Raw genomic sequence first — 10793 nt, forward strand, 5'->3', positions numbered from 1 at the left:
GGAAATAAAACGGCGTATTGAGATAGCTAGAAGTGTTTTTAATAAGACGAAAGCAATATTACGCAATGGAAAACTCAACATCGAAATTAGAACTAGAGTATTGAGATGCTACGTGTTCTCTGTCCTGTTGTATGAAGTTGAGGCATGGACAATTACAGAGGCGACAGAGAAAAAACTCATTAACTTTGAAATGTGTTGTTATCGAAGAATGTGGAAAATATCTTGGACACAACACATAACAAATGTGGAAACGCTACGAAGAATGAAAAAAGGTAAAGAAATACTCAACACTATAAAGAAAAGAAAAATCAGCTACTTTGGCCACATACTAAGAAACGAGAAATACGAATTGATGCGGCTGCTTATACAAGGGAAGGTGGAAGGCAAAAGAGGTCCGGGGAGAAGACGTACGTCCTGGCTGAAGAGTCTGAGACAATGGAGTGGGAAAACGTCAATAGAACTTTTCAAAACGGCTGCAGATAGAGTCAAATGGGCCATGATGATCGCCAATGTCCTTAGGGATGGGGCACGTTAAGAAGAACAAAGAATAGACCTACCAACTTTAAAACCACTTTGGTATTCACCAAGTTATTATTTATACATGTATTTATAATATTTTATAGGATCTTAAAGAATGCTTTGTATAATATGGTAAAAACGATTATAGCTCTGTAGATTTCACACTTCAGTCGTTTCCCTTTTTTGTTTAGTAGGCAGATAATTATATAATAATATTACCTCTATCATTAAAGAGTTCGGCACAATGCGGCCAATTCCTGATGACCTGTTGTTCTTGAAACATTTGATTGCGTCCCTGTATATTTTACATTATCAATTACTAATTACATTTTACGTTTGTTTTTGACGTTCTTAAAAAACAATAAAAATAAAGAGTTATTTTTATTGTTTTAAAAACCTGTAAATGAATATTATTTACGCCCGTTGTTATACCAATGTGACAGATGACTTACTTGGCCAGGATCTTGTAGGTAGATAGCCATGTTTTGATTAAAAAAAAAATCTGAGGATAAAGTTGAACCCTCGGATTGATTTTGATTCTTTGAGTTTGGTACTATGGTACAGAGGCGTACTCTCTATTATTAATAAAGAAATATATTAGGGCCGTATTAAGAAAGAAATATATTTTGTGGATATTTTACATTTTCACTAACATTTTGAAATTAAAGTGCCTGTCTAAAATGGTGTAACGGTAAATTACAATTCAAGTGGTAAATTGAACCCGATATGCTCACTTTAGTCTTTAAGCATTTGTTACAATACCAAAGCAGTTATTTGAGATACGCAGAAATTTACAATTTGCTGTTAAACCACTTTATAAAGTATAAGGTCATCATATCGTCAAATACCATATATAGTTATTTTAATAACTATTGTCTAGGACGGGAGAGATTTTTGTTTTGGTTCAGAGCAGTGACTATACCGTTCTGACGAGACCTAAGGAGGTCGAAATACGTATCAGCGGTTGCCGCTGCACTGTATCAAAACAAAAATCTAATACCGTCATTCTGTCAAATACCATAGTTTAAGTTTAAAATTTTAATAGTAGGTAAGAGTTGTTAAGTTTTAATGTTTATGAATAAGCATTTAATTTATTTTCGGCAAAAAATTTTCTCGGCTGCTTGTTCTGTTAACAGCTGCACAGCTATTTTAAATTCTATTAATTTTCTAAACGGTGATCGGACGAAAAGCCTCTTTTTGATTATGTTGACACGCCTATGTCCACACATGAAATAATTTAACAGAAAGCTTTTTGAATAATCAAATAATCAATATCCCTAAGGTATTGTTGACATTATGTGTACCTGACGATGTGGCATGATATAGACTGCCGTTCACCACATTTACAAATATTGAAAATAAAGTAAACAACCAGTACATGCCAGGGCTGCGATGGAACAGAGCAAAAACAACCTGAGGATATTTTAATATACATCATTGGATATTGTATACAGTGAACTATAAAATTGATAAATCCCAAAGTTATTGTAGTCTATTAATACGATAGATATAATTGATGCGATAGAATTGCGGTTAGTAACTACTCTACTTTATGATCTTTTTAAATAAATAAACATTAGACTACATATATATATATATATATATATATAATAATTATTTATATATATATGCAGTAGACGTTTTTATTGTTGGCATCTTTTTCTTTTATCTTGTTAAAATATTATTAGACGTAAAGCAAGCTGTATCTGTTTGTCATTGATAAATATACTTTACGACGCTAGTTTTTTTCTCTATAGATTTCTACAGTTTGTAATCTGTTGTACACAATAAGTTGTAAATTCATAATTCATAATTATAAATTCACAACCAATTCGGTGAGACTTCCGAAGATAATACAGGTTATTCCTCTCTTTACATATGCGGATGAGATTAATGCATGTTTAAAACAATCGTTTTTATGGCGAAATGTCGAAACAGTTCGACTGACCATTAACATAAGAATACAAGTGCAAAATGATCTATCGGCGCAAGTATTTTCCAAACATTTGTTGGATATTGGAAATGGTAAAATAAAACTGCATTCAAATACACAAGGCGTCAAACTTCCAGATGATTTCTGCACTTTTGTTGAGACCAAACACAAATTAATTGTAAGTGTCTTTCTGGCTATACTGAATAATTACTTTAATCATAAGCTCAATAAGTGCGCAATTCTGATATTTTTTAAATCAATCGATAGTATTGTTATTGTTAATAAAGACAAAGCCGTAAATGATCCAACAGAACTTTTAAATTTTCCGGATATACCAGGGGTATCACCATACAATCTTCAGTTGAAAATTGGTTTACCAATTATTCTGCTACGCAATTTGAATCCACTCAAAATACGTAACGGCACACGTTTAGTTATTAAAAGTTCTTCCTGTTGCCACGTATCTCAATGATACCCTCATATACCACAATATCATTCAAAAGTCTAAATTCCCCGTTTGATTAGCATTCGCGATGACCATTAACAAATTTTAAGGTCAGACAATATCCGTTTGCGGTTTGGATTTAGAGAATCCGTGTTTCTCACATGGTCAATTATATGTTGCATGCTCACGTGTTGATAAACCATAAATTTTGTTAAATTAGCAAAAACAAATTAACGAAAAATATTGTACACCAATTAGCGGTTAATTAATAGGTATAATTTAGAATATTATAATTATTTGGGTCAAAATTGTCATACTTTCTTTGAAATTAATAAATTAAACAATCTTTGTATTTTGAAAACGATTTCCGAAGTGAAAATTGAATCGTCACTAAACTTATTTTAAACTTCAATTATGTCTCATTCTCTATAAAATAATAATTGCTTTAAGATGCCATAAGAAAATAGCTTCAGAACAGTATGCTGTAATTTCTGCCTCCAACATTCGGGGACCCGTTTTGCTTGCCTTCCAGATCTGATATTTATCAAATTTTAAGCTTCCGATGCCACTCCACTCTCTTATCTTTTAGGTGACTTCCTTTTGGTCTTTTATATTCTATTGTCTAGGGATCTTCTTTGAAAGCTGTTTTCATTCATCTTTACCATGGTATAATAAACTACAGAGGTAACATATTGCGCACGTCGCATGACCGTCGGCCAGGTAGTGACGTCAGTTGCAGCGTAGCGTAGTCAGTCAGAAACTAGCATCCGAAGAGTGCAGTTATAAATTTCGGAGTTTTCTCACAGTAATAGTTTTAATTTTTACGATATGCGTTGTGCGGTATTTGGCTGTTCCTCTGATAACCAGAGCAAGCGAAATCCTTGTCTTGACACGAGGTTTTTTCGTTTACCTACAGAGGAAAATCTAATTAAACAGTGGGTGCACGCCACCGGTAGGAAAGATAAATTTAACCCAAAGACGTCTTATATTTGTTCAAAACATTTTACAGAGACTGACTTTTATGTAAATCTTAAGCATCAACTACTGAATTATCGGCCGAAAAATTATAGGGGTTTGAAAAACGATGTTGTACCCAACAGGAATTTGCCTATGATGAAACTTGAGGTTACCACGATAAGCCACGATGGCGCAATAAAAAAAAGGCAAAGAAAACAAGTCGTTGATGAATTATTAAGCAGGTAATTATATGTAATTGTTTTTGTAGATATAAGCTTCTTTAGAACTTCTTAGAAATCTTTTACTTATTGCTTATTTGTATCTTTATTATTTAATTTCCGTAGCAAACGTGAAGGCTCTGGGGCTAACATTAAACAAGTAGGCACTGAAGATAACTCTCAAAGTTTTATTCAGGGTGATGGTTTTAACAATAATACTGCAGAGAAAAGGTAAATTTTTCTAAAATTTATGCTTTAAAATTTAAAACTATAGAGCCTGTCATAGTGCTCCAAAGTAAAATTATTATTTAATTTATGGTAATTATAAATAAATATTAAAAACAAAATATTTTTAGCACACAAACAGAACCACTAATACACCGGAATCAAGAACTGATTAATGAAATTTCACTTCTAAAGCAACAACTAAATGTGGCAACAGCAAAGGTGTCTGCAATGGAAAATACTATTTCAGCCGTAGAAAATATTTTTTCGAAAAATCAAATTAAAAAAATTAAAAATAACAAACGAATATTGTGGTCTATATCCGAAATTTCAAAAGCCATATCATTATATTCAGCTGGACCTCGAGCTTACAGACTCATGATAAAAAGAAATTTTCCGTATCCCGCAGTATCTACACTGCAATCTTGGTTAAAAAACATTAAAATACAGCCTGGTACATTAAAAAACTCTTTTAAAATTGTGGAATACTCCAGCTTTAGTACGAAAGATAAAGTTTGTACTTTATTATTTGATGAGATGAAAATCAAAAAAGAGTATGTCTACGATAAATCGGAAGACCAAGTATTACAGCCATTTGCGTATGTGCAAGACGATGGTACTCCTACATTAACTATGAGCGGTAGTATGGTGGAAAAGCTTGCTTAAAAAAAAACAATCATTGACACCAATCCCACGGATGGAGATGATATAGTCCTCTCTGAAGAACTCGATGATTTAAGATATGATGGACTAGAACATTTAGGAGGATATATTTGTAGCAAGCTTAAAGGCAAGTTACCAAATTTAACTAAACAAAGTTCGACGTCTTACACCTGGACCAATCATTTGACAGAAGGTGGACTATGTAAACCTTCTAACGAATTTATGGCTCATTTGGAAAAACTAGAGCAAATTTTTCAAAACTTAAATGGAGATACCATATTTACTGGCAAACAATATATTTCAAGTCTGTTATCCGCAAGTATTAATACTGATTGTCCTGAAGATGCTAAGAAAATATTTTTTCGATCGCTTATGTACTTCCGTATAAAAGATTTTAATAAAAAAATTATTTTAGCACGTACTAATAAAAGAAAAATACAAAAAACTATCGCATAATGTATATATTTTTAAACTAAATTGTTTAAAAACTGCTTTATATATAGTTATTTATTTTGAAAATTGGCATCTGACTTCTGTAAGTGACGGTTGTTTTAAGTATTTAAATTTAAGTATATATTTACCAATTATGTGCAATATAAAAATTTTGTTCCTTAGAAGTTTATAAAAAGTGGTTAATTTATTTATATTAACATACTTGTTATATTAGTTATATTAGTTTTATACTTGTTATTTTATACTTGTTATATTAGTTTTAATTCGCATAAAAATTAGACATATTTGACTAATAAAACATGATAAACTTTTGTTTTTATTTAAAATGTATGAAGAAAGTAAAATAATATGCAAAATATCCATATTTAGGATGACTAAGTTACGAGTGCTTATGTATACTATTAGGAGCAATGTGAATACTACGCTGCAAGTGACGTAGCTGCGCAAGGACAACGCGATTTTGCACATCGGAATAGATGGCCCTGCATCTTTACTATATGAACAGCCAGTTAAAATGTCAGGAGCTAAGCAAATTCTGAGATATGTGTTTCTTTGAACAATTCATAAAATTTAAGATTATGTCTTCATGACCATATTCTATTTTAGCTTATAGTGTCCATCATGTCCAAATATCGTTCTATTCTAGATTTTTTCTTTCAAACACTTGTTTTTTTATTATGTCACGTAAGTGATGCGTTAGCTTATTTGAGATAGGTTAGTGCTAAGAGTCTTCTTAGGTCATCGATAAAGACTATAACTTTTTATTCTGTTTTCGTATATTGCCAGTTGTCAGTCAAACAGTGGCAGCAAATATTTTTAATTTAATTAATAGTAATTATATTTTGAACAGAAATTTTATTTCGTTCATTTATTTTTTAAATAAAATAGGCTGCTTATGACGTATATGCATGTTTCTTATATCAAATTAATTTATTAAAGGTAATTTTTAAAGAAAATTTTCCTTTTAAATTCAAATTTTTTATTATGATATAAGGCTACCCGAAAAAATTGGCCGCAAATTAGTATTACCAGCAGATAAAAACTCGCGGTACCAAAGATAAAGCAAAAGAAGCTAGCGCGCAACGCTACTGGTTTGAAGTGTTAGTTATGGGAGTTTTTAAAGTATACCTAAACAGATATATATATATATATATATATATATATATATATATATATATATATATATATATATATATTATTAGTTGTCAAACCAGTATCGTTGTAGGCTAATCTTATTTTACTTTATCTTTGATACCTCGCGTTTTTAACAGCTGGCAACTCTAATTTGCAACCCTTTTTTTCTGACCTGATATCATCATATTAAAAAAGGCTTTAATTTGATATAAAAACATGTATATATGCCATGAGTAGTGTATTTTATTTAAAAGATAAATGAACGAAATAAAATTTTTGTTAAAAAATTAAATACTATTAATTTTATTAAATTAAAAATATTTGCGGCCACTTTTTTACTAATTTTAAATGTATTTAAAAATGTGAGTTTGATTAACTACGTTTTAAACGTAGTGATCCTGAAGTGTGATCTTGTACTATTATATAATTATTGTTTATTTTTTTAACTTTTATCACCGAATTTAAATAATAATTTCCAATTCCAATTTTAACTTTACTCTCCCCATTTATGCAGTATTATTCTCATAGAAATCCGTAAAAGATACCGACATTTATATTTATTTACTTTTAGCTTAAATCTTCTACTTTTTGTAAAATTTGTATAAAAAATTAATTTAAATTAAAATCAAATGGTATTGACTTCAAACTATCTAAAAGTTTTATTATAAAACTATTGAAATTCACTTTAATTACCATTTGCAATTAATTCCAGTAGTAAAAATCAATACAAATACAAGTATTAATTAGTGTGTCTGAAACATGGACCTGCATCAAAGAGAACTGGTTTGGGCTATGAAAAGGCATATATTTGACATTTGGTTTCATTATATTTCCCTACAAATGAGTGACATTTAGGAAAACCCTTTTCCATTTGTTCTTTAACCCTTTATTGAAACGAAGTGAGTCGCTTTGTACTTAAAGCGAACGAGGAGAAATGGAGATGGGGTTTTAATTACAGTGTGGACTGAAAAAAATATGTAATCAAGTTTACAAAAATCACATTTACAGAAAGTTAAGGAATACATTGAAAATTGCAATAATTTTGGCATAAACACTCACTGAATCCGGAAATAATTAACTTTATTTAATTAAATTAATTTGGGCCCTTTAATGAAAAGGTTGTAGTCCTTAGTAGCAACCATATAATGCCTTTATCACAGTTTTCCAAGATTATAAGAAGAAAATAAATAAAAATAATATTAAATATATTATATAAATATATTTGCTAAAATTTGGTTTTTATCATTAACTATAAGTCTTATATTATATAACTTATAGTCCCAGTTGCATATTTATTTTTTATCAGATTTAGTTGGTCAGATGACTTGATGAGTTTCAAAGATGAAATATACTTTTTTAACTTTTCCAGAATCAAAGATATTTACTTTTCTCCTTCTTGACTACAGAGATTAGGCTTTTCATATTCCGTCTTCACGAGGCTGGTACGGTGATTTTTTTTCGTGGTTTTCCTCTACCCCTTTTCCTTTTTTTTATTGCATGTAACATTTTTTTTTAAAGTCTTCCGTTTTTTATTATGTAAACTTTACAGTTTGGTACTCTACGATAATGAAACAAGTGCTAATTCATTATCGTATTAATACTGCGAGAATATGCGATACTTCTCGATTAGTCTATTATCGAATTAGTAAGTAAAATTTGTCTATTGTCGACTAATACATGTAACTATGTAGATTTTCAGATTGTATTGTATACACATTTGGTTTATATGATATATTACCAATTCTTTTTCTTTTTATTCTTCGTTTTATGTAGACATAATCTTCGTCAATATGCCGCCAGTAAGTTGTCGTTTCCTCGTTTTCGAGGGGTTTCTACTGATCGTCTTCCTATTGGGGAATCGTCTCTTGCTATCTTTACTACTCTATTTGTTGTCATTTGGCTTATATGACCGTGCCATTCTACTCTTCTATTTCTTATCCAGTCCTTGATGTTGTTCACCTTGCATCTACGTCGTTTATCTGTACTTCTAGATCTGTCCCATAGTGCTTTACCATCAATTTTTCCAAGTGTATTCATCTCTGTTGTTTCTAACATTTTTGTCCTCTCTGTGACAGGTCGTGTTTCTTCTGCATATGTCATTATTGGTCTGATGACTGTTTTGTAAATACTGCCTTTCATTTCTTTCACTATATTTTTGTTTCTCGATATTGTTTTATTCAGGCAACATGCGTCTCCGTTTGCTATATTCACGAGTTTTCACCTTTTCGTAGCTAGATAATGTAATGACTAGATATTTAAACTCTATCACTTGTTCTATTATCTGACCTTCCAGCTCCAATTCACATCTTAGTAAATTTGCTGTGATAAGTATGCATTTTATCTTTTTTGGGGAAATTAACATATTAAATTTTCTGGAGGTTATATTGGCGCAGCATACCTTGTAAATCATCTTCACTTTGAAAAAATAGTATCTGCATAGCAGATTATTTTAAGTTGTTTTTCTTCCATTTGGTATCCTTTTTTAGTTCTTTTTTATTGTGTCATCCATAATCAGTATGGATTCAGGTACTCAGAAAATCTCCCTATAGTTAGTCAGTTAATTCTTCTACTTTTACTTTATTGTGTTGTTTTTTTGGTAGATATTTTCGACCATTTTGATTATTTCTAAAGGTATCTCTCGTGCGTACAATAAAAGAATAACGTCCTTTAATTTGACCCGGTCAAATACTTTCTTAAGGTCCACGAAACATAGATATGTTTGTTGTATTTTAATGATTTCTTTTGCACTTTTTGAGATGATTTCTCTTTTCGAGGTCTATAAGTCCTTTTAATTAATTTATTTCTCTTTATTGTATATAGACTAGAAGTCTATTATTTTCGTTATTTTTATGTCCTGTCCTATTTGGTCCACCATTTTGTAATGACCCTTCCTTTGTTTCTTGACTCCAGTGAAATCCAATTCGTGGTTGTTTTATTATTTCTAAAACTGTTCTCGTCCTTATATGTCCTACCTATTCTAGACGTCTTGATTTATACTACAGCTTTTTTATAGATTTAGTATTTCACTTTAGTTTTCCTCCTATTCGTTGTTCTATTTCTTCATTGGTTTTCATTCCTAGTTCTATCTCGTTATTTTTTTTGTTCTTATATTGTTATTATAATATATCTTATTATTTTTCTGTCTTATATTCACAGATATTCTAAATTTTTGTTTTTTAGCGTCGTAGTTTCCCTTGCGTAAGTCATTACTAGTGTGATTAATGTTTTCTGATTTTTGTCTCTCAGCTAATATTTTTGAATTTGAGTAGTTTTTTATTTCTTTCGAAAACTTAGTTTTCTTCCAAATTCTCTCATGTACACTATCCTTAGTTGTTTCAAGTATTCATACTTCTAGGTAGTTAAAGTTGACAACTTCTTCAAAAATTGTAATTGTCCGTTTTTAGTAGTCCCTTTTTGGACTTATCATTTAATCTAATTTTTTTGGTTATGCTTTTATTTTTTTTTATTTTATTATTAAAACTTACAAACACCTCCTAGGTAGTAATTACATGTAAGAGTGCTCATTACTTACTATAACAATACATACATAAATACAAAATAAAATTACAGACTAGTAAACTCATTAAAAAAATGGTTAATAAAATTTTAAAATTATTTGAGTCCGACTATTATTATCTTTCCATAACGTTTCTTAATATCCCTTACACTACAGTTGAAGAGTCTATATCACAAATCTTTATTAACACGTTACACGGATATTGCATATAAATAGTAGAACAAGCATTATATGGACCACAAGAAAATAGGTCACTACTTTTCATTCTTAGATTGACCTTTGGGACATGAAACCTAATAAAGTTGATCAAACCACATGGTTTATATTTAATAATAATAATAATAATAATAATAATAATAATAATAATAATAATAATAATATAATATAATAATAATATAATATAATATAAATAATAATAATAATAATAATAATAACCTGTGGGAGTTTTTGTCAGTTCTTCTATCAGGCGCGGCCCCCTGCGAATGGGGGATGCTCTCTGGGTATTCTTAGAACCGATACCCAGAGGGTAGCAGGGATACCTGCCGTGGAACAAAAACTGACACCTGGCAGTAGGTATAAAATGCACACCCATGAAAATGGAGATTAATGATTTATGTTTAGGGTCGCTGCCTGGGGATCGCCAGGGCACGTCTGGAGCCGGCGCTGGACGTGACAGCATGCGGGACGTCGGTGGCAGGGTGTTGAGGAGGCGGGCCCCTGTCATACAAT

The 10793-nt window shown here is 30.7% G+C and overlaps 1 long non-coding RNA gene across 1 annotated transcript; it reads left to right on the forward strand.

The window, feature by feature from the left end:
* The first annotated feature begins 3857 nt into the window (after positions 1 to 3857).
* Positions 3858 to 4882, forward strand: LOC140433360 (uncharacterized). The gene is made up of 3 exons (XR_011949933.1): positions 3858 to 4096; positions 4199 to 4303; positions 4429 to 4882. It is a non-coding gene; the product is annotated as an uncharacterized lncRNA (long non-coding RNA).
* The last annotated feature ends 5911 nt before the right edge of the window (positions 4883 to 10793 follow it).

The sequence above is a fragment of the Diabrotica undecimpunctata genome, chromosome 2, assembly GCF_040954645.1.
Source record: "Diabrotica undecimpunctata isolate CICGRU chromosome 2, icDiaUnde3, whole genome shotgun sequence".
Classification (NCBI taxonomy): Eukaryota; Metazoa; Arthropoda; class Insecta; order Coleoptera; family Chrysomelidae; genus Diabrotica; species Diabrotica undecimpunctata.